The sequence below is a fragment of the Lissotriton vulgaris genome, chromosome 9, assembly GCF_964263255.1.
Source record: "Lissotriton vulgaris chromosome 9, aLisVul1.2, whole genome shotgun sequence".
NCBI lineage: Eukaryota > Metazoa > Chordata > Amphibia > Caudata > Salamandridae > Lissotriton > Lissotriton vulgaris.
The window spans coordinates 575773110-575797550 of NC_141697.1; the positions used below are offsets into that span (position 1 = coordinate 575773110).

At 47.0% G+C, this 24441-nt stretch overlaps 1 protein-coding gene across 1 annotated transcript in view; it reads right to left on the reverse strand.

Moving 5' to 3' along the window:
• Positions 1-24441, reverse strand: part of LOC147691860 (maestro heat-like repeat-containing protein family member 2A) — a 93988-nt gene that overhangs the window by 66480 nt on the left and 3067 nt on the right. The window lies entirely within an intron of this gene.

The following is a 24441-nucleotide window of genomic DNA, read 5'->3' on the forward strand; positions in this document are numbered from 1 at the left end:
TGACATCAGTTCCGCCCTTTTTTCCGTGCCTTCGAGACACACGGACGGACCGACAACAGTAGATATACACACAATGTACACAGTACCAAATAATAAAAATAACACACACAGTGTGTAGTCAATGCAGGTAAGCAATAATAATAACACATTTCCTTTGACAATAAAATATTTACATAAAAACAATGACACTAATACAGGTATAGCAGAGTGGACCACGTGGAGGCGGGTTGGCCAGTGAGGAATCCACAGCAGATACTATATTCACCAGAAAAAGCGTTACCGAAGGTAAGTAGCTTGTTCTTCTGATGGATACATCTGCCAGGGGATTTCTCACCTTGTGAATAGAGTCCCACAGCAGTCCCCACTCCTGGAGGAGGGTGTCCACTCTCCTATACCAGAAAATCCTGGAGGACAGAACGCGCAATGTGGCCGTCATTCCTCACTTCAGAATCTAAGCAGTAATGCTTCGCAAAAGTGTGGTGGGAGGCCCAAGTTGCTGCTCTACAAATGTCCTCTACAGGTACACCTCTAGACAAAGCAGATGTAGCAGACCCTGCTCTAGTAGAATGACCTCTTAAACCTTCAGGAGGTTCCTTACCCACCAGAGAGTAGCATATCTTGATACACAAGACAATCCATCTTGACAACGTGCGCTTGTGCACCGCCTTGCCTCTTCTGGCTCCAACAAAACCCACAAAGAGCTGGTCATCCACTCTGAACTCTCTGGTTCTGTCCAGGTAGAAGCTCACCGCCCTCTTAGGGTCCAAGCAGTGAAGTCTCTCCTCCTCCTTGGAAGGGTGAGGGGGAGGATAGAAGGTAGGAAGGGTAACGGACTGCCCTAGATGGAAGGGAGTTACCACCTTAGGCAGAAAAGCAGCCCTGGTCCTGAGTACCATTCGTTCAGCATGAATGGTCAAGAATGGGGGCTTTGAACTTAGAGCTTGAAGCTCACTTACCATCCTTGCCGAGGTAATTGCAATCAGGAAGACCGTTTTAAAAGACAACAGTCTCAAGGGACACTTGTGCAAAGGTTCAAAAGGTGAACCCATCAAGAAAGTGAGCACAAGTTTCAAGTCCCTTTGAGGCACAATAAAGGGAGTAGGAGGAAATTTATTTGTAAGGCCCTTTAAAAACCTTAAAACAATAGGAGATTTAAATAAGGACGGCTGATCTGGCAGACAGAGTGAATGCCGACAAGGCCGAAAGATAACCTTTGACCGTAGCTACAGCAAACCCTTGTTGAGCCAAAGAAAGAGCAAACTGAAGTATGTCAGACAATCGAGCCTTCAAAGGGTCAATGGACTTCTCCCCACACCAAGAGACAAACTTAGACCATCTATAAGATTAGATAGACTTGGTGGAATCACGCCTGGCCGATAAAATGACATCCACAACGTCATGTGGGAGAGAAGAAGAATTCAGGTTGCCCCATTCAATCTTCGGGCATGAAGGTGTAAGGTCTGGAGGTGGGGGTGTAGAACCTGCCCCTCCATCTGAGAGAGGAGATCTGCCCTCAGAGGGGGACGGAGTGGCGGGCACGAGGAGAGGTGGAGAAGATCTGTGTACCACATCCTTCTTGGCCAATCCGGGGCGATCAATATGACTTGGGCCCGGTCTTGACGTATCTTCCTCAGTACCCGAGGAATCTAGGGTATGGGAGGAAACGCATAAAAGAGTCTTGAGTTCCAACTCAACTGAAACGCGTCCCCCAAAGCTCCCTGCATTGGATACTGGAGGCAGCAAAATGACGGGCAGTGAGCATTCTCGTGAGTGGCAAACAGGTCCACCCGAGGAGTTCCCCACGTCCGAAAGACGTGACGAACCACCTCCGGATGAAGCCTCCACTCGTGATCGGCCAAGAACTGCCGACTGAGACTGTCTGCACGTACGTTCAGAACTCCGGCCAGATGATTTGCCATCAGACAAATCTGATGGTCCTGAACCCAGGACCAAAGATGCAGAACCTCTCTGCAGAGACACTGCGATCCCATTCCTCCCTGCTTGTTGACATACCACATCGCGGTTGTGTTGTCAGTCAGGACCTGAACCGACTGATCGCGAAGGGAAGGGAGGAAGGCCTTGAGCGCCAAACGAATTGTCCGCAATTCCAGAAGACTGATGTGGAGTAACCTTTTCTCTGGAGACCAAAGACCCTTGATCTCCAGATCCCCCAGATGAGCACCCCACCCTAGGGTGGATGCATCCGTTATCACTGTGGCCACCGACGGAGGCTGTTGAAAAGGCTTTCCTTGAGACAGATTGCCTCCCATGCCCCACCAAGTCAGATCCACTGCAGCTTCTCTTGAGATCCTTACAGACTCCTTGATATCTCCATTGTGTTGATACCACTGCCTGCGGAGGCACCACTGGAGTGCCCTCATGTACCAGTGCGCATGGTTGACCAGCAGAATGCAGGAAGCCATCAGACCGAACAGACGAAGAACATTCAGGACTGGAACAACCGCTCCATTGTAAAATAAAGGAATCAATTCCTGTATGTCGCGAATCCTTTGAAGAGGAGGGAATGCCCGACACACAGTTGTATCCAGTACAGCACCTATGAACAGGTTGCGCTGGGAGGGCTCTAGGTGAGATTTGGGTACATTTATTGAAAATCCCAATCTGTACAACAACTGAGTTGTGACTTGCAGATGATGGAGCACTTTCTCTGGAGATTCTGCTTTGATCAGCCAATCGTCCAGATAAAGGAATACTGGTATCCCTGACCTTCTGAGATGTGCTGCCACCACAGCCATCACCTTGGTGAAGACTCGAGGTGTAGTAGTAAGACCAAACGGAAGGACCACAAACTGGTAATGCTGCGAACCCACCGTGAAATGGAGCTACTTCCTGTGTGACTTCAGGATGGGGATGTGAAAATATGCATCCTGCAAGTCGATCAACACCATCCAGTCTTCTTCCAGCAGCGCTTGAAGAACCTGCGCAAGCGTGAGCATCTTGAACTTCTCCTGCTTCAGAAAGAGGTTCAAGATCCTGAGGTCCAGGATCGGACGAAGTCTGCCATCCTTCTTGGGTATCAGGAAATACCGGGAGTAGCATCCCTGACCCCTTTCCTGCTACGGAACCACCTCTATCTCACCTTTTCTTAGTAACGCCAGGACTTCCTCCTGCAGAAGTAGCAGGTGGTCCTCTGAGCAAAACTCTTGGCATGGAGGGTTACTCGGAGGCAATTCCCGAAAGGGAAGAGCATACCCATTCTCCACGAGATTGAGAATCCAAAGGTCCAATGTGACCGATTCCCAATCTTGTAGAAAATAGGTAAGCCGACCCCCCACAGGACCCACATGATCCGGAATGGCGGATCTAGGGCTGCTTTGTTGAGGTTGGAGGGGGGTGGGAAGAGGAAGAAGGAGAGGAGGAGGAAGATTGAGGTCCTCGAGGATGAGTTCTTTGTCTGCCCCTGTACAATTTGTACAGCGGATTTTGCTGTTGCGGCTGGTTGTAGGCTCGAAATGAGGAGCTTCCAAATCCCCTATACCTTCTACTCAAAGTTCCTCTGGACTGTAGACCCAAAGACCTGGCTGTTGCTCTGCTATCTTTGAATCTTTCCAACGCAGCATCAGCCTTTTTCCCAAAAAGGCCCGAGCTATCAAAAGGCAGATCCACTAAGGCAGCCTGGACACCAGCAGAGAATTCGGAAGTCTTCAGCCAAGCTGCTCTTCTGGTGGCAATAGACGACCCCATGTCTCTCTCCACAGAGTTAGTTGTGTCCAAACCACTCTGGATGACTTGTCGAGCAGCAGCTTGTGTATCAACAAGCACCTCATTAAAGTTCTGCCTGTCCTCCTCTGGAATTTTAGGGGCCAACTGTTTAACAGAATCCATCAGAGCATGGATGTAACGCCCTAAGAGGCATGTGGCGTTTGTTGCTTTGAGAGCCATGCTCGCTGAAGAAAAAACTTACTTTGTGGATTGGTCTAGTTTTTTAGAGTGTTTGTTTCCAGGCACCTGAGGGAAAGCACCTGCAGAAGCTCTCTGGTAAAGGATGAGAAGATAAAAAGTCTGGGTCTCCAGGAGCCACCCTATATCTTCTTGCGACAGCTTTCGAAACTGCTGGAACCGTAAGAGGCCTACGCCACACTTCCAAGATTGGCTCTGTCAATGCATCATTAAAAGGAAGCATAGGCTCTACCACTGAAAATGGAGAGTGGAGTACTTCTGTTAATATATTTGACTTGTACTCCGCAGTAGGCAGATTTAAATTCAACAGTTCTGCTGGTTTCTTGATGACCACATGATATGGCGCCACATCTTTTGGAGGGGCATCTGGGACAGAGGATAACTCCCAATCCAGAGACAGTTCCAATCCACTAGCGTCCCTTAGGTCATCAAAGAAATCTTCAGATTCCTGAAGCTCACCTTCTTCTATCTCCACTTCTCTGTACCTCTGTTCCTCTAGAAGTCGCTGAGCCTCACGTCTCGACCTCTCCTTCGGGAACGGTGTCGGTGGATCCACAATCGACTCCGATGGAGCCGGAGCCGGCGGTGAGCTTGGAGCCGAAGGACCAGGTCGCTGTGCTTGAGGTCGAACAGGAACTGGCGCCCGTGACAAAGGAATCGGCGTTGAAGACCTCGGCGGCGCCGAGAGATGCCAAGGCGGTGCCGGAGCCATCATAAATGGCATGAACGGCGCCAGAGCATACGTCTGGGGGACTCCCAGATTAAAGGCCATCAGACCCATGGGACCAACCGGTGCTCCAGAGGGGTACATGGCTCTCGTGAAGACACCATACATAGCATTTAAATACTGTGTAGAGTCTTGTCCTGGGCCCGGAAATGGAGGGTATGAACCCACAGGCTGCTCCCGAGGAGGCACCCGATTCTTGTCAACTTGCTCCTCGGGTTGGTGAGCCAGAGTCGTCGAAACCTCAGGCAAGGGAGCCTCTTCCTCCTCTCGAATTGGTGTTCGAGACGCCGCCGGAGAGGGATTCGACCCCGGAGCCGGTGATTGCTCCGCGACTCCATAGGCGAAGCCTCACCTTCCGGATGCAGAACAACCGGAGAAGGAGATACATCATCCTTATGATGTCTTCTAACTGGCGACTTTGGCCTCAAATCCGAATCCTTCCCAGAATGGTGTCGAGATCCATGCTTCCTCTTCTTATCCTTCTTTTTTGTCGACCTGGAAGCATACCCCGATGACGAACTCAAAGGCGACCTCAAACGGGACCTCGACCGCCTCGAACGCGACTTCGAGCTTTTCCTGTCCTTTTTACCCTTCATCTTGGCAACCAGAAGCTTCACCTCTCTTTCACAAAGGGCCTCAGGGATCATTTTTGCAGCATGGACATTCTTGGACATCATGGTCTGAGGACAGTCACCATAAGCAATCTTCATGCGGGTCCGTGATCGACATCATTCTCCTGCATTCCCCGCACGGCTTGAATCCGGTCTTCTTCGAGGACATCTCGACAGGAGACAAAGAAACAAGAAAACACTGAAAGTAACAAACAGTAACAGAGTTACTCAATAGCTACAGAGGATCCCTCAAAAACTGTTAGTGTCGACGACGCGGAAAAAAGGAACTGATGTCATTACACCGACGGAGTCCTATTATGGAGTCAGTGACGTCAGCGGAGCAGCGCGCGCGCGAAGCCGTGCGTTCTGTGACGTCGTACACGTCGGCATGAAGAGCTGCAAAATAATTTCTGAATGTTGCTGACGCAGGGGGATATTCACAAGGTGAGGAATCCACTGGCAGATGTATCCATCAGAATTATATGTACCTATGTACCTATAGTGGTTTTCAGTTAGTCACTCAATGACATTATCTGGTAAAGCAATAGCAAGCTTGAATCCAACCACTGAACACCAATGTGAGAAGTTGGTCTGGCATATGCTGGCCACTAGTTATAGTGGGCACCTTGCACCAGTCCAAACAACCCTTCTTGACGATAGGTTAAGACAACCTTTATTGAAAGCTATCTTAGTGGTAGCTATGGAGAGCAGCCTTCAGGCTAAGTCTTGAAGGAGTGTAAAGCAGCTTGGTTTACCAGATCATAACCTCCTGAATGTCTAAACGAAAGGAGAACCACACAAGGTAGGTATGTATATATATATATATATATATATATATATATACATACATACATACATCCATATATATATATATATACTAGCAGCCCGTCCTGATGTTGTCCGGGTATGAATTGCTGCCGGCCAGTAGTATATTGTTTTGTAGGATTTCGTTGTGATAGCATTTCTTATCTGTGACAGGCCTGTGAAACGCGACGATTCACAGTGCACTGCTGATACACTTAAGAGTGTGTGTTCAGTATTGTGTGAACTCGAGTGCCCCTACTTTATTTTTCCTTGCAATATTATATAGCGCAAACTCGACAACATGGCATGAGCACAATTTACATTACAGAAGAACACATTCATTTGTGGTAGGCACGGGGAGACCAAGCGATTTGCCTGGAATCACAGGATGTTGAGCTGATGCCGAGATTCAAACGTAGCTCCCCAGCTCTAAAGTTCGCAATTCTAGAACTTGTGGCGGGAGGTGTGTCTAAAAGTGTATGTCGGTGCTGGCCATCAATGAGAGAGACCTGTGCATTTTTCAAATGGGTGGTGAAAAAATATGAGTATGTTGCTGGAGATGTGGGCTGCTGTGCCACCAATGTACTTACCGGGGGAGGGTAAACACCCATTATTCCGCAACTTTCTTTCCACATACCAATACACACCGCATACTTTCATTATGAAAGTACCATGACTCCGCAATACCATTATAACGCATGGCATTACATTTTATATGCTTTTACCACGCATACATTTACAACGAAATTCGTTGTAAATGCATGAATGGTAAAAGCATGTTTTTTTTTTAATGTTTGGATAAGGTAAGTATGGGTATAGGGGTATATGTCTTGGGGTACTGAGGCATATGTTTTGGGGTACTGAGGCATATGTTTTGGGGTGTTTGGGTATTTTAAGGGTAAGGTAAGATTTGCTCTGGTGAGGAGGAGAAAGGCCGAATTCCTTGGCCTGCACAACAAACACAAAAGCGCTTCCATTTCAGGGAATACGTTTTGGTCGTGCTATCCGCCCTTGCTCTGGCAAGAATGTCTCTACAGTCTTGAGGAATATTCAGATTCTGGAACTCTCGGAACTAAGGAGCCAGGCGGCTAACTTGAGAGACTTCAGATCCGGATTTTGAACTTGTTTGTTGTTCATCGTGAGCAGAGATGGATACTGCAGCAGGTGGATCGGTGATTTCAGGGATAGACGGTGGAGCTCTGTGAACCAATGTTGCCTCGGCCAGGTTAGGGGTATTAAAATTAGAGTACAAGGCTCCACCTTCATTTTCCTTAGGACTCTGGGAAGCATCGGGAATGGCGGAAAGGCGTATGCAAAGACGTTGCGCCATGTGATGGAAAATGCATTCCCTAGAGATCCTGACTGGGAATGCCAACTTGCGAAGTGTGCATTTGGCAATCGATTTGTGGCGTGCCCCATCTGGAGAAGATCTGGTCGATAACTTGTTGATCTAGCTCCCACTCGTGTAATGATGCTTTCTGCCTGCTCAACTCGTCGGCGAGCACATTGTCTGTGCCTGGGACATATTCCGCCCTTAGGGCTACATTGTTGAGTATGAGTAAATCCCAGATTTTTTGCGACTCCGGAGAGAGTGTCAGCGAGCGCGTCCCTCCCTGTTTGTTGAGATGTCGTAAATATTTAATTTACTATCTTAATTTCTATGCAGGTAAGTACTTAATCAATAATAACTCAATCGGAAAGAAAGAAAACAGAGTCCGTGGTGTTAGAGTTCTTAGGGGTTTTATTCCTTAAAAAGGAATTATTCCGGAATAGGATATCATGTTCCTGCAACCACACAGGGTTCAGGAAGGGATAGAGCCCTGTTTTATTGACAGTACATAGCTTATATACTTAATTTACATCATAGAAAACAGTGTAGTAGGCGTAACAGCTGAGAGTAGACAAGATAACAGCATCCACGTGTTACTAGTACGTAATCAGAAGGCGTGGACTAGGCGTAACTGTAGGTGTGCTCTAGAAACGTCACAGGTAGGTGTCACATGTGGGTGGCACTAAACAGAAATGTTGCAATGTCAGCAGAAATCGGAAACTTAGATGCGCGCGCAGCTGCATGACGTGTGATTGGCGTGAAACTGGAGGGTGCAGGGGGCTTGACATTTGCACTGACGGAAAGAGACAGAAGTCTGGCATGTCAGATCAACTTGTGCTTCTATCATATCTGATATCTGATGTTTAGGAACTGGACTATCTGGGCGGAAAGGTCTCTGGGGCAGAAGCTATTCTATACTGACTGTGCGTGCGTGTATAAGCGCCTGAGTGTCTTCATGAGAAAGCGTGGGGGCATGGGCCTTCCATGGGAGCATGGTAACAGAGGCTATGAATTACTTGCACGGAGACAGGCCAGCCCTTTGGCTCTGCAGCTGGGGAATGTTTACTTAAACTAGTAGGCAGGAATGTATCTTCGAGGAGCGGAACAGATAACTCGAAGGTTGTAGTCAGTCTTGGCAGGCAGCAGGCTGAGCTAAGCGTGGTGGGCCGCGCTGGAAGTAAGGCAGAGTTCACAGGTACGGGGGCAGCCTGGGCTGAGGCTTTCAGAGTCAGAAGGAAGGAAAAGCTCGATGGCAGAAATTCAGGGCCTACTTTGCCAGAGCTGAAAAACATGTAGAGTACACTACAAAAAGACGTTGGCATAGCATACTTAGGAACGGGCTATCCAACCCATTCAGGGTGGATCTGAAAGAGGACATGTTAACGTTGGACGCAAATGTGTTTGCGTCTTCATAGCTGGCACAGGAGGGAAGTTACATGCACTTTAACTCGTACATGGAGACGGTGGGGTACACGATAGGGAACATAACTTGACCAAAAATTTATATTTCCTCATTCCCTCCTTGTTCCCTACGGACCCTTCATGATATATCGATCATCATAAATTGATCAGTTTGTTCTTGTAACATAATTTGCTCGTCTCTCTTCCGTTGTCTGTTTGAGAGAAAACTGGAATGTTCAATGCACGATGTGGCACACAGTCCACATATCGCCGGCCCACACTGTAGGCACAGGCAGCAGCTGAATACTATGACAAGGCCAAAACCTAGGAAGGATAGGATCTTCCATCCCCAAGCGGACAACGTTGTCCAGAACCAACCGGACCAAGTCCAGGTGCCTGGAGTCTGATGTATTAAACTTGCAATTTTGTGAAGACGTGTAATAGCTTTGTATACAGATGGCGCGTTTTCTGGAATGAAAACACAGCAACTTGACCCGATGACCTTACAGGCTCCACCTCTATCTGCCAAGATGACGTCAATAACAAGGCGATTCTGAAGGACAACAACCCGCATGGCGGACTGCTCTTCTGTTAAGTTGCCTAGGGCGGAGGCAGTTTCATGTACTACAGCTTCAAGGGTTCTGGTTAATCTACGTATTAATTTACTGTTTTGGACGGGGCCTAAAAAGAAAAAGAATCCTTTATTAAAATCGGTGTACTGTTCCCATGCCGTTTCTGTATAGTCGACAAGTGGGAGATCTCTTCGGAGTCTATTCTTTACTAGATTTGGGTTTCTGTGGTAATCAGGAGGGGCTAGGAAAACAGGTGGCAGAAGGAATGCAATATAACAGGTACCATCCCAATCTGGAGGCAGACGTATGTATGCGGTATGCCCACAAACAAAATAAGAATGACGGGTAGCTTTAAAGGACGATTTACCATGATCACCGAATTCGACCACAGTAGTACATTTACTATGACCTAAGTGTACTGAACCTTTCTTCCTGACACATAATTCACCCGTGACTGGTAATACTGACATAGCGGGCAGAGCTGGTGCAGCTTCGGATTCAACAGTAAGAATCATAAGGTTAATTGTATAATTACCTAATCCATATACTTCATTTTCTAGATCAGTTCCTATTCTAATGGGGAGTCCCTCCTTATCAGGGTAACAGACGTCGAGCAGGACTAAGTTCAGGTTTCCCCAAACCCAGCTCCCGTCGAGAACAGCAATATCAGGATCTAAGGAATTAATTATTTTGAACCATGCACCACAGGAGCCGTTGTGAGTGAACGGGTACGGAAAGAGGGGCAGAGCTCCCTTGTAATTCTGGTAGGGAGGGAGTCTCGGCCACATATCCAACAGTTTGTAGCATTGCTTGTCTGGTGGGAGTGATGTAGCATACTAATGAATGTGTTGTTGCGCAGCGCAAGTCTGTAAGAAAGTTCATGTGGAGGTAACTCGCTAAAAGAATGTTCAGCAGAAATATTGTAAGCAGATTGTTCACGCTTGAAAATAGGGCAATAGATTGGAAGAAGTACACTTGCAACAATTACCAGAATACTTAGAAAAAACATAATTAATAATGTCACTACACAGTGACTACGCAGTGATTTGCAGTATGTACGTTTCTTGAATTGTCTCTCTCTCTCTCTATCTCGATCTAGGGGATACATGTCAGAAACTATTTAACCGATTCACCTAGGGGAGGACTTAAACAATTAAACTGTCTGACTTGCTAGATCGAAGCTTGAGTCGGTACTCCTCTTGGGGAGTTTTCTCTCGTTCAGATAATTTAGAGTCACTAGGTTTAATACAGTCTTTGGTGGGGGTGGGCGAGTCAGGGTCCTGTTTCAGTTCATTGCATAATTTAATATGACTCGTGTGGACCCACCCCTTTCTGCCCTCCAACTTCACTGCGGTCCTCGTGGTAAGAAGAACGGTCTTCGGTGCTTTCCAGCGGGGCTCCAGCGGGCTTTTCCTGTCGAAGTTCCTCACTAGTACTATGTCGCCAGGACGGACATCATGTGGCTTTACATCAGTGTTGTCAGGAAAAGCTGCGGCAACCTGTGAACGACATGATTGGAGTGCAGACATCAAGGAGGCAAGGTAATCTGTCAACATGTTACAATCAACATCTGTAATTTTCTTAGGAATGGGCGTCCCCCACATATTCGGTGGTCTGCCAAAGACCACTTCGTACGGGGATAGTCCTGATCTCGAATGTGCAACCATTCTCATATAGAACAGTGCAACTGGCAGGGCGACTATCCAGTCGACCCCTTTCTCCTGGCATATTTTGGCAAGGCGTATCTTGAGTGTCTGGTTATGCCTCTCTACAAGGCCTGCGGCTTCGGGATGTCGGACACAGTGGAATTTCCACTGATATCCTAGCAAAAGGGAGACATGCTTCATAAGTTCGGATGAGAACGGCTGTCCGTTATCTGAGTACACGACACGAGGCAGGCCGTATCGTGGGAAGAATTCTCGAACCAGCTGCTTGGCAGTGGTCGGGGCAGTGTAATCTGAGACTGGGTAAGCTTCGGTCCAACGAGAAAGTGCACAAACAACTACGAGGACATATTTGAATCCTCGACAACGGTCCATCTGGATATAATCCATCTGGAGGACTTCAAAAGGGTGATCGGGAGGATGAAATCCACCTTGCTCTACAGGGACGCTTTTACCTGGATTGAACTGACAACAGATCATGCAAGTACGCACTTTCTGTTTTGCTGCTGCTCGTAAGTGTTTGTTGTACCAGAGATTCTGTAAACTGTCTAACATAGCTTTCTCTCCTAGATGTGCAGGACTATGTGCTGTATTTATCATGATTTGAACCATGGAGTCGGGGAGGAACCATGTAGGTTTTCCCTTTGTGACCCATCCTTGATCTGTCTGGATCCCTCCTAGTTCAGTCCATTTCTTTATTTCATCTGAAGTAGCATGTGTCTGGATATCGATTACGTCTAGGGTGGGATCCCTGACTGACATACACTGAGTTGGTACTATTGTCTTTGTCACATCAGTAGTCTGGGTGTGAGTTAATGCTGTATGTTTCGCCGTCTGGTCTGCCAGGTCGTTACCCTGGGAAACAGAATCTGTAACTTTAGTATGTGCTTTACACTTCATGACTGATATGCCTGAGGGCAAATGTATTGCCTCTAATAGTGCTTGAATGAGGGGACCGTGCTGGATCTTGGCACCATGAGAGGTCAGAAAACCTCTTTCTTGCCATAGCATGCCGAAGTCGTGTACGACTCCGAACGCATAGCGGGAATCAGTGTATATGTTAACATTTCTGTCCTTGGCTAGAATACAAGCTCGGGTCAGAGCGATGAGCTCCGCTGCTTGAGCAGACAATGTGTCAATACGGTGTGTTTCTTTGACTTCAGTTTCAGTGGTCACTGCATATGCGGCCACTAATTCTCCTGTACTTGTTCTCATGCATGAACCGTCCACATAAAGTGTCAGGTCTGGATTTGTCAGTGGAACATCTGTTAGGTCTCGTCGAGGTTTTGTTACTGTATTAATGATCTCTATGCAATCATGCGGTGTTGGATCTGTCATAATTGCAGGTAACAATGTTGCGGGGTTCAGGATGCTACAGCGTCTGATTTCTATGTGTGGCTGGAATAGTGTCAATTCATAACCTGTCAATCGTGCTATGGTTAAGTGTTGAGTCTGGGTTCTGTTTAAAAGAACCTCTACAGAATGTGGAACTTGAACTGTTAATGGATGTCCTAAAACAATTGAATCGCTCTGTCTGATTGCTAATGCTGTTGCTGCTACTGACTTTAAGCACGCAGGGAGTGCCTGGGCTACTGAATCCAATGTACTTGAAAAATAAGCGCAAGGCTTATATGAACCTGCTTGATCTTGAGTGAGGACAGACAGTGCTGTACCCTCACGTTCTGTAACAAAAAGTGTAAAAGGTTTGCTGTAACATGGTGTCGCTAGAACTGGTGCTTGGCATAAAGCTTTCTTTAATTCCTCAAAGGCTTGTGTATGTTCCTGAGTCCAGGGAAGGACAGTCGAAGTCGCTGCCTCCTGTGTTGTTAACTGAATGAGTGGTTTGGCTAGAAATGCATACTGGGGAATCCATTGTCTGCAGTACGAGGTGAGGCCTATAAAGGCCCGCACTTCCTTTTGTGTCTGGGGTTGTGGCATATTTATGATTAACTGAATGCGATCGGGAGTGAGCTGTCTCCCCACTTTGGACAGCAAGTGACCCAAGTACACAACTTGCTGAACACAGAATTGTAGCTTCGAAGGAGACACCTTGTGTCCCTTGTCGGCCAGAAAATGTAAAACTGTCAGTGATGCTTGTTCACATTCGGGCTCACTTCGTGCGGTGATCAGCAGATCATCGACGTATTGCAGTAAAGCGGTGTTAACTGGCATTGTGATACAATCAAGTTGTCTTTTCAGTGCTTGGCTATAGATGCTGGGGCTTTCTGTGAATCCTTGAGGTGCGCGTGAAAATTTAAAACTGCGTCCATTTAAACTGAATCCGAAGAGATATTGGCTCTCTGGATCAATAGGTACGCTGAAGAAGGCGTTCTTGAGGTCAATTACAGTAAAGAACGTTGCTTCTGAATCAATAGCAGTCAATAAGGATGAGATGTCGGGAACCACAGGGTACTGTGGAATAATGCATTTATTCAGTTCTCTTAGATCAATCACCAGCCGATATACTGGTGGTGCATTGGGATCAGTACGTTTAAGAATCGGAATGATGGGTGAATTACAGATATTGGAGTCGGTCTCCACGACCACTCCCTGGGTAATAAGCTCTTCAATGATTTCCAGTAAAGCCACTACAGCATCGGGTGGTAACTTGTATTGTCTGATTCTGGGTAAAACTACACCTGCTTTGAGTGTAACACGGTATGGTGTAATGTGCATACAACCTACATCAGTTGGGCCTTTTGCCCACAAGTGATCTGGTACATTTTTCAATCTGACATCAAATTCACGTAACATATAATGACCTTTGAAATCCCGCAGAAAGAGTCTGACTCCCTCCGGGGAACAGCAGATTACGGCTCCTAGAGCCTTCAATGTTTTAATTCCTAACAGATTTTCTGGACATGATTTCGTGAGTAACAGGTCTGTAACACGTGATAATGGACCCACGGCCAGGGGAACTGGTTCTGATACTTCATTTACAATGGGCAGTCCTGAAAAACCAAGGGAAACATTCTGTGAGCCTGAGAGGGGTGCCCCTGGAACTTCATCATGACTGATAGTGGTGCGACTTGCCCCTGTGTCAATTAAAAACTTTCTGTCTTTTCCCAATACTTGACTATGTACATAAGGACCCTCTTGATCTACAGGAATCTCAAAAAGAGGCAAGCCACCCTCCCTCTCTAGGCTGTTTCATGTATATCGTGGATAATCGGGGTAAGCGGACTGGGCATACTGGTACATCTGTTGTGAAACTTGCTGGGTCGCGGCAATGATACCGCTACTGTCTGTGCTGTATGTGATGAAGCATGCGTAGGCTGTGCATTCTGCATGGGCTGTGTATTCTGTGAAGACTGATGCTGGTTATGGTCTTGTCTAGGCGGATGCGGTCTTTCTTTAGTTTTACCTGTTGCTATGTTATGTTTCAGAACTGGGCATTCGTGTACGTAGTGACCTGGCTGCTTGCAATAATTGCATGTCCCTTTAACGGAAGCTGCGGCATGACTTGTCTGGGTTGTACCCTTTCTGTGGCCGTCGGTTGGGACCGACTGGGCTACTAGCATTTTCATTTTCGTGTCTTTCATACGTTTCTGCTCCTGATCCTGCTCTTCTCTAATTCTGTTCTGATGATATTGTAACATTTGTAACATCTGGGATGGCGTATGGCTTGCCATGTACTCTCCACCTTGTATACACGGTTTTTAACTGCTAACAGGGAATTTTCGACTAAGTTTGATACAAAAAGATGCGGGTACGACTCGCTACTTGGTTTAAGACCACTATTAATAATGAAACATTTCTCGAATCTTGAATAGAAGTCACTAGTATCTTCGTCGGGTTTCTGTTTACATGCTGAGATTGCATCCCAGTCTTCCTTTCTAGTTGTCAATAATCTTGGCAGAACCTGTACTATCAGACCTGGTAATGCTTTAGTTTTATCCCCAAGGCCTACCCCTGGGACACGTTTATTCTCTTCGTCTTCTATTTCTGCCCATACAATCTTTTTCTCTCCCACCTCCCATTCTTTTTCTTTTAGTTTCTCGTAAATGCCCGTGGGCAGCAGTACTTTTAACATTTTCGTGATATCTTCGTACGTATAATCCCCCATTAGTAACATGTCTTTAAGCTCTCTGTGAAAACCTGCAGGGTCTTTATCATGGCACGGGACTAGTTTCTTCATTTCTAACAGTTCTAACTTAGTCAGAGGCGTGTGTACATACACTCGTTTCAAGTTATGATCGTCACCCATAACTGGATGCACTTCTCGTAAGGGGTTCTGACTTTCAATGCCATGCCGACGTTCCACATGATACATTTTTCTTTCTGGGGGCGGGGCGGGAACATATTCGGAGCTTATGAAGGTGTCATATCTATGGCGTTGTTCTAGAATTATTTGAATTAATTTGGTACTTAAACCTCTCCATCTGTCCATGAGTAGTTCTTCTAATATCTCATGTAAGGGACCTGGATCAGAATGTTTATTTCTATATTTCGTGAGGAGGTGCTGAATCATATATACACCTGCTAATTTCTGCTCGTCTGGGGAAAGGTTCAGGAATGTCTGTGCTACGGTGTCATCATTGTATATATCCGTGTTTTCAGTCCATAATATGGCTGACCGGGCTAGTTCTTGTTCATCCATAGAATTGAGTACATGGTACCCTACTCGATCTCGAAGCCTTTTATCAGTTTCCTGGAACTGATGTTCAGCAGAATTCGGGTTTGTTAAGGCAGAGAAAAGAACTCTCTTGCTTTCTGGACGGATGCCTTTCCTAAGGTAAGTTCCCTTACCTACATATGCTATAGTGTCTGTAGTCTTTTCTGGTTCTTCAGGTTCTTCTTCCCCCTCGGAGGAAGCCTTTTCTTTCTCTTCTTGGTGTACGTCTATCACTGCTTTTCTTATTTTCTTGTACATACTGGCTATGCAAGTCCCCTTGTCGTGTTTTCCTTCAGATATATTTTGACCCCACCTGTTGAGTGCATCTAATTCACCCTGATCTGTCTCAGGCCTGTCTCGTTCTCTTATTAGGCAATTTATGAAAAAGCGTAGTATCTGTCCTTGAACGTCAACTTTCTGATGCTCCATGGCATCCTTAATACTGTCGGGGTCTTTCCCAGTCTGAATAAACTGATATATTCTATCTAGGTGCTCTTTCATTCCTGGAAACATCAGCAGGAAATCAGTAGCAGATCGTAATCGTAGTGATGCCATTATCATTCTATCGTCTTTGCCGGGTACTGGATCATATCTGCAAACTGTAAGTTGTCCTTTGAATATATCGAGACGGGGTGATTTGTACGTGTAGGGACTCTGCAAGTCCCCGAGCTGTAACCTACGTGTTGATGGCGGGGTCCGAAAACCTCCTGTCGCACCTCCTGAGGCGGAAGCTTGGACATTATCTCTCTGTGGAGTCTGTATCTGTACTTGAAGTTGTCCTTTAGTAGGGTCTGGTATACGTGGTTTCGGTACATTAACTTTAGGTGTGGGAAGCGGTGGAGGGGGTGGAACAGGCGGAATCTGATCTTGGGGCGGGTTACCACCCCCATCCCTGTCGTTAGGCAGGGCTCGGACAGGCAGATTGGTGTAAGCGGGTGCTACATCCTCTAGATAGGAATTCAGGAATATGTCTTTAGTAGTCTTGTGAGTTACTTTAGTTGGAACCAATGGCGACGGTAGATTTTTCGGTATTTCTGAAATGGCCTCAGGCGAGCCTTCGGCCACAAGATACATACCATTTACAAGATTGTTTAGTGCGCGGTCTATTTGCTCTGTCTTTACTCGAATCCCCTCAATAACTAATTCGTTTTCTTGGGCTTTTTCTGATTCTTTAAGTCTGTCTTCTCTACGTAGTTCTTTTTCAGCACGCTTACGTGATTCCTTACGCCAAAACTCTATGGCGTCTTTCTGAGATTGTCTGGCTTTCTTTTTCCATAATGCTTCTTCTACCTTCATGATGCACTCGGCATCCCATGTTCCAGTAACTGGCCATCTGTGTCTCTCGTCTAGATGTTTAGTGTAATCGGCCCATAAATCTAGATACACTATGGCATCTATGCCATGCTTGTGGTACATAAAGTTTCCTGGAGTATCCTTAGGGGGGATAGGAATCTCTTCCTCTAGTATCCCTTTCCTAGTTCCTATCTGCTTTAACTTGTTAAAAAACGGCATCTTGTTTTACTTAGTACTGAACGCTCAATCCTTGCTACTTAATACTAGATACAGCTATTTATACAAGAACACAATAATGCACAAAAAACAGTCACACTCATACCACGACATTAATCACATAAAAAGACGTTTAAGAACACTTATTACTACCCCCTATATCAGATGTACTGCTAAACAGCACAGATACACTGCTGAGAACAGTGCAAGAACTTGAATCATCGGATGTACTGCTAAACAGTACAGATACACTGCCTAAAACAGTGCAGACCGGACTTGTGTACCCAAACCCGTCTAGATACGTCCCAGCAATGGTACTCACCGGGAAGCACGGAAAACAGAAGGCCTCGGAAAACTCGACTGGACTGGACTCGACTCGGCTCGACACGTGGATACTTCGGATAACTGGTGGGCCTCTTGACACCTCGGACCTTGCTTCTTTCGGCTAGGCTCTGGTCGGGATCCTCCGCACTCCTCACCGCCTCGTCTGGGTACTGATCGCAATCTTCGTCACCTCCGTGGGCCAGAGGGAGATACAGGAAATCCTGCCGGTACGCGTAGTTTCCTTCTAACTGATGGCAGGGGACAGAGCTTGCAACGCACCAACCGGCGCGTGAGGTGGGGGAGGGGTCCCTATTCGGGCGCCAAAATGTCGTAAATATTTAATTTACTATCTTAATTTCTATGCAGGTAAGTACTTAATCAATAATAACTCAATCGGAAAGAAAGAAAACAGAGTCCGTGGTGTTAGAGTTCTTAGGGGTTTTATTCCTTAAAAAGGAATTATTCCGGAATAGGATATCATGTTCCTGCAACCACACAGGGTTCAGGAAGGGATAGAGCCCTGTTTTATTGACAGTACATAGCTTATATACTTAATTTACATCATAGAAAACAGTGTAGTAGGCGTAACAGCTGAGAGTAGACAAGATAACAGCATCCACGTGTTACTAGTACGTAATCAGAAGGCGTGGACTAGGCGTAACTGTAGGTGTGCTCTAGAAACGTCACAGGTAGGTGTCACATGTGGGTGGCACTAAACAGAAATGTTGCAATGTCAGCAGAAATCGGAAGCTTAGATGCGCGCGCAGCTGCATGACGTGTGATTGGCGTGAAACTGGAGGGTGCAGGGGGCTTGACATTTGCACTGACGGAAAGAGACAGAAGTCTGGCATGTCAGATCAACTTGTGCTTCTATTATATCTTATATCTGATGTTTAGGAACTGGACTATCTGGGCGGAAAGGTCTCTGGGGCAGAAGCTATTCTATACTGACTGTGCGTGCGTGTATAAGCGCCTGAGTGTCTTCATGAGAAAGCGTGGGGGCATGGGCCTTCCATGGGAGCATGGTAACAGAGGCTATGAATTACTTGCACGGAGACAGGCCAGCCCTTTGGCTCTGCAGCTGGGGAATGTTTACTTAAACTAGTAGGCAGGAATGTATCTTCGAGGAGCGGAACAGATAACTCGAAGGTTGTAGTCAGTCTTGGCAGGCAGCAGGCTGAGCTAAGCGTGGTGGGCCGCGCTGGAAGTAAGGCAGAGTTCACAGGTACGGGGGCAGCCTGGGCTGAGGCTTTCAGAGTCAGAAGGAAGGAAAAGCTCGATGGCAGAAATTCAGGGCCTACTTTGCCAGAGCTGAAAAACATGTAGAGTACACTACAAAAAGACGTTGGCATAGCATACTTAGGAACGGGCTATCCAACCCATTCAGGGTGGATCTGAAAGAGGACATGTTAACGTTGGACGCAAATGTGTTTGCGTCTTCATAGCTGGCACAGGAGGGAAGTTACATGCACTTTAACTCGTACATGGAGACGGTGGGGTACACGATAGGGAACATAACTTGACCAAAAATTTATATTTCCTCAGAGATAGTGCATCGTCGTAGTGTTGTTGGTTCTGGCGAGCACCAGGGAGTTTTTGATCCTTGGTAGGAATGACTGCAGGGCCAGGAAGACTGCTCTCAACTCGAGAAGGTTGATATGGAGTTTTTTCTCTGCCACTGACCATTTGCCGCTTATCTGCAACTCCTGCATGAAGGCCCCCCAACCTTCCAAGGAGGCGTCCGTCGTGATGACATGAGGAGCTGCGGGAAGTAGGAATGTCAATCCTTGAGATAGGTTCTTTGGCGACATCCACCAGCGTAAAGCCTTGACTATTTGCACTGTCACCTTTATGCGGTCGTCGAACGATCCCATGCATTGCACCCACTGAGTGGATAATGCCTCTTGCAGAGGACGCATCCGCAGACGGCAATGTGGTATCAGTAGGATGCACAATGACATCATCCCCAAAAGGACTTGAAGAGACGAACCGTCAGCACTTTCTTTGAGGCCACTGTCGAGGCTAGAGAAAGGAGCCTGCGTTTCCTCTCCTGTGATGGGAACTCTCTTGCAGAACTTGTGTCCAGGGTTTCCCCCAGAAAGTTGATGGTTTGAGAAGGCCGCAGGGTCGACTTCTCTTGGTTGAGAGTGAGACCCAGATGATCGAAGAGACTGAGACAGGCGTTGGAGGATCTGGAAGCGCCTGAGAAGGATGGTGCCTTTAATAGCCAGTCGTCCAGATATGGGAAGACTTGGTGACCGTGTTGCCTGAGGTATGCCGCCACTGGGGAGAGACATTTGGTGAAGATGCGGGGTGCCGATTTGAGACCAAAGGGCAAGACACGGAACTGGAAGTGTCTGCCCGCTACTGCAAACCTCAGGTACTTTTTGTGAGTTTTGTGAATTGGAACATGAAAGTATGCGTCCTGTAAATCTAGTGACGCTATGAAATCTCCCTCCTCCAGAAGATGCAGGACTTCTTGTATCGTGACCATGCGAAGCTACTTTTCCTCAAGAATTTGTTCAATGCCCTGAGGTCTAGTATCGGCCTCCATTTCTTCTCTTTTTTCTGGATGAGAAAGAATCGGGAATAAAATCCCTTCCCCTTCTGCGATGGTGGTACCTTCTCTATTGCTCCTTTCCTTAGCATAACAGAGAGTTCTCGCAGAAGCAGTTGTAAATTCTTGTGGTGCATTGGGCGAGGAGGAGTTTGTGGAGGAGTACTCTCGAATTCCATGGAATGGCCAAATTGTATTAATTGAAGGACACAACAGTCCATAGTAATTTTCTTCCAATTTTCTGGAAAGTGGGTTAGTTTTCCTCCAATCCTTAATAATTGAGATGAGGCCTGGACTGGCTGGATAAACAGGTCATTGTCGTCCTCCGTTATTCCTCTTTTGACCTCTGCCCGAAAGGTTGACTTTCCATATGAAGACTGTCGGCCCTGTTGTTGTTGGCGCTGCTGGTATTGAGGTCTACTCTGATTGGAAGAGTAGGATGACCCGTTTTGATAACACTCTCTGTAGGAGGATTGTTCTCTTCCTCTGTTTCCTCGAAAGGACTGATTCCTATACTGGAGCGTGCCCAACGCTCTTGCAGTGTCAGTGTCTTTTTTAATATTTTGTGGTGCCTCATCAATCTTGGAACCAAACAGAAGTTGGCCGTCATATGGCATGTCCAAAACTTTGTCTGTACCTCAGGTCTGAAAGAGGTCGCTTTCAGCCATCACTGCCGCCTTAACACTGCTGCCCCGGCAAGTTGGCGGAATCCTGTCATTGTCACATCCATTGCACAGTCTATCATCTCTGAAGCTGAAGTTTGGCCCTCTAGAAGTATCGTTTTCACTTCTTCCTTTGAGGCATCCGGCAGTTCAGACAGGTTGGGGCTATGTCTGCCCACAGTTGTCTATTATAGCGCCCCAGAAGCGCTTGGGCATTTGCCGCCTTAACTGTCATCGCTGACCTTGTGGAAAATCGTTTTCCTATGTTGTCCAATTTTCTTCCCCCCTTATCCAGTGGCGCCAATAAGGGAGATGAGGGATTTCTTGAGTTCTTCTGCACCGCCTGCGTCACCACCGAATCAGGCTTAGGATGTCCTGTCAGGCAGGCCGGTGCCAATGTTGGAGCTTTGTATTTCTTATCCAGGCGAGGGACCACAGGCAAAACTGAAGCGGGATTTTGCATCACCTGAACCCCCTGTGTCCACAGGTAATCAATAAATGGAATCGATCTCGTCGATTTCTTTAGAGGTTCTTTAAAATCGTACAGGAAGCATTCCTGCTCCTGTGATTCCAACGTAATCTGGAAGCGTTTAGCGGCCCTTTCTACCACATTGTGGAAACCACCAATGTCGGCCGGCGGAGAATCTGAGGTGGCGGGCACTGGAGATGCTGGGGAAGGTATAACATAATCATCCCAGTCTTCATGGACAGATTGATCGTCCTGCACTTCACCTTCCTCTTGCTGTTCTCCCTCCTCTTCTTCATCCGAAGACTGAGAACTAGGCACATTCACCCTTTCCTGCTGAATAACCAAGGGCAGCGGTCGTGGTCTTGGCGATGGTACTGTCGCGTTAGGTGGAGGAGCTGGAGATTCTGGGAATCTCTGCTTGTAGTCCTGAATGAGGAATCTTAGATCTGTAACCAAGGATGCTGGTAGACAGATCATGGGCATAACTTGTGTTTGAACCATGTGCTCCTGAACCTCCTCCTCATCCGAGCTTTGACATTTAACATGTAGTTCTGAGTGGCTAGTGGCTTGAAACATATCCCCGTCATCAGAATCCTCATCTTGAAGTAGACATGTTGGTGGTAAACGTTGCACACAGCTACGAGAAGTCAACTCCGGTGTTAGTGTCTTCTTGGAGATTTTGAGACGTACAGAAGCTGCTTGAAATCCAGAGTCACTCAACGGCAACGGGCCCGTCGACAGAGTGATCGTCAACGAAGTAGCGTCGACAGTTGTTATATTCTGGAAATCTGTCGTCAACGGGATTGTCGTCGTCGACTGTACAAAAGGTATCGTCAACAGTGTTGTCGTCGATGGCAGTGATGCAACCGTCGTCTGTGCCTTCGTCGACGGTGTCGTTGTTAATGGTGTCGTTGTCGATGGTGCCTTCGTCAACGGTGTCGTCGTCGACGCTGCCTTCGTCGACGGTGTCTTCGACGAGGATGTCTTCGTTGATGGTGAGGATCTCGCCATCTACGCTGTCGTCGGCGAGGTAATCGTCGACGGGATCTTGGGCGTCGACGCTGATTTCTTAATGATAATCGTCGACGATAAAGCCTTACCCGCTGTCGAGGATGGGGTAGTCGTCGTCGATGAAAATAATGACGACAATGCTGTCGTCGTCGGGATTGTCGTCGTCGACATAAACAGGAGACACAGCTTTCCTGAACGCTGATGATGTCGTCGACAAGGTCATCGTCGTCTACGGTGCAGGTTTCTTGAAGGTGTGAACCTCCTTGTCAGAAGCTGATTTTGACAGACCCTCTGAAGACTTTCTTGGTGTCTTCTTTTAAGGAGCGTCCAGAGGGCTAGGGGAAGCTACCCTAAGCCTTTTAAGAGACGTCTTTGAGGAGACTGAAGAGCCCTCACTTTCCTCAGAAGACTCTAGATTATCTCTGTCCTTGAGTCTTTGGAGCCAGATCAAAAGGCGTCCTTCACGGTCTTTGAGGTTTTTAGTAGAAAATGTTCGACATGCCTTGCAGTCCTTAGCTGAATGATCAGGGTATAGGCAGAACAGGCAGTCCTTGTGTTGGTCATCTATTTGGAGTCTTTTCTGTCCACAAGAGCTACATGCTCTGAAGAGACCCTTCTTAGGAGTGTCAGCCTTAGTGTACAGCTTTCACTTGAGAGAAAAATCCAAAAGTTTGAAGAGAAAAGCTTTGAAGAAACAAACCTGATCAAAACTCAGGGGGACACTCCCTTAGCACAACGTGCAGTAGAAAATCTGAGGGACTGAGGCTCCTGACAGGAAGGTTCTAGAGGGAGGTGGCAGCTGATTGGCTCTTTTCTATAGTTTGGTCCTTTTTTACAAAAGGACATGGATATGTTACTAAGGTGAGGCCTCTAGGCCTACTTTTCCCTATATATGTCTATAGGACATTATTTATATATTTACAGGGGACTCCCATTCCGACGATGGGGAATGATTCAGGCATGTGAATCTATGGAAGACACCCATAATACTGGATAATAACTCCTTTACTCCAAGAGAGATTCTTCAGTCATCTAGTGTCAGGTAGATCGTCGAAGTTCCAGGATTCAGTATCAGAGTTTTATCCAGGTAAATCTAAAGTCCTGTAGTCAAGGGTTCCTACTTTATACCCAAGGAAGGGGTGGGACAAACTCTGGGGACCCACCTATGGGAGGTTTTGGGAAGAGGGATGGCTACACCCATTTCCTTTGTCCAGTTTCGCGCCAGAGCAGGGGCTGGTAGCCCCTGCAACTGGTATGAACTGGGCTATGCACAGGGACACCAAATGTGCTCCCAGTGCAGACTTCAAAGCACTCTTGGAGTGCACCTGCACAGCCCCAATACACTAAAGCCTGTCTGGGAGGTGGTTACACCTCCCTGTGACAGGAAACCTATAGTCCAGGCCTCCCCTGCTGGAGTTTCTTCCAGCAGCAGGTGGCCAGACTCATGTCTGTGGCTGCAGCATCCATTTTGTGATGCTAGGGTTAAGGAAACCTAGTACCGGGTAGCCTGGTGCCCCACACTAGTGGTTCTACCATGGAGGAATCATACCTCCCACACCAGTTACTGGTGGGGAGGTATGATTCCAAGGTGTTTTTTACCCCAAAAACCACATGGTCCTGTGAAGCCGTGAGGTTATACCGCACTGAAGAGTATATGGTCTAGGCTGCATCACTAACAACCCCAGAAGATAGATTCCGAAGGCTGCATGGGCACCCTCTCACACAAATCCCAGCACCCTGCCTTCAGGATTGATGAGCCCTACCATAGGGGTGACTGATAGGTTCATATGTGTAGTGAATAGATACCTATATGAAACCTATATATGAGTAAGGGCTGCATACACCACCTTACACAGGCTGGTGTAGCAGACCTGTTGTGTCATTTTGGAAGGCTTCCCAGGGGTGGTATATTACATGCTGCAGCCCCAGGGAGGCCTCTGGGGTACCTATACCCTGGGTACATAGTATACCATATACTAGGGATATATGAGGGTACCCTAGAATCTAATCTGCAGTGTATCTAAAGTACATGGAATCAATTTATAAGAGAAAGCAGACAGGCTCGGGACCTGACTAGCAGGTTCCCAGCCAAACTAAGTCAAAAACCATCAAAACACCAGGAAAAAGTGGGGGCAACTATGTAGTCAGATTCCACCTTCCTACAAGGAGCATAATAATAGCACAGTGGAGTGTGATGACCTCGTCAAAATACAGTTAATATGACTGTCTGGGAATTAAAAAAGGAACCAAGTAGTAGTGGGCTA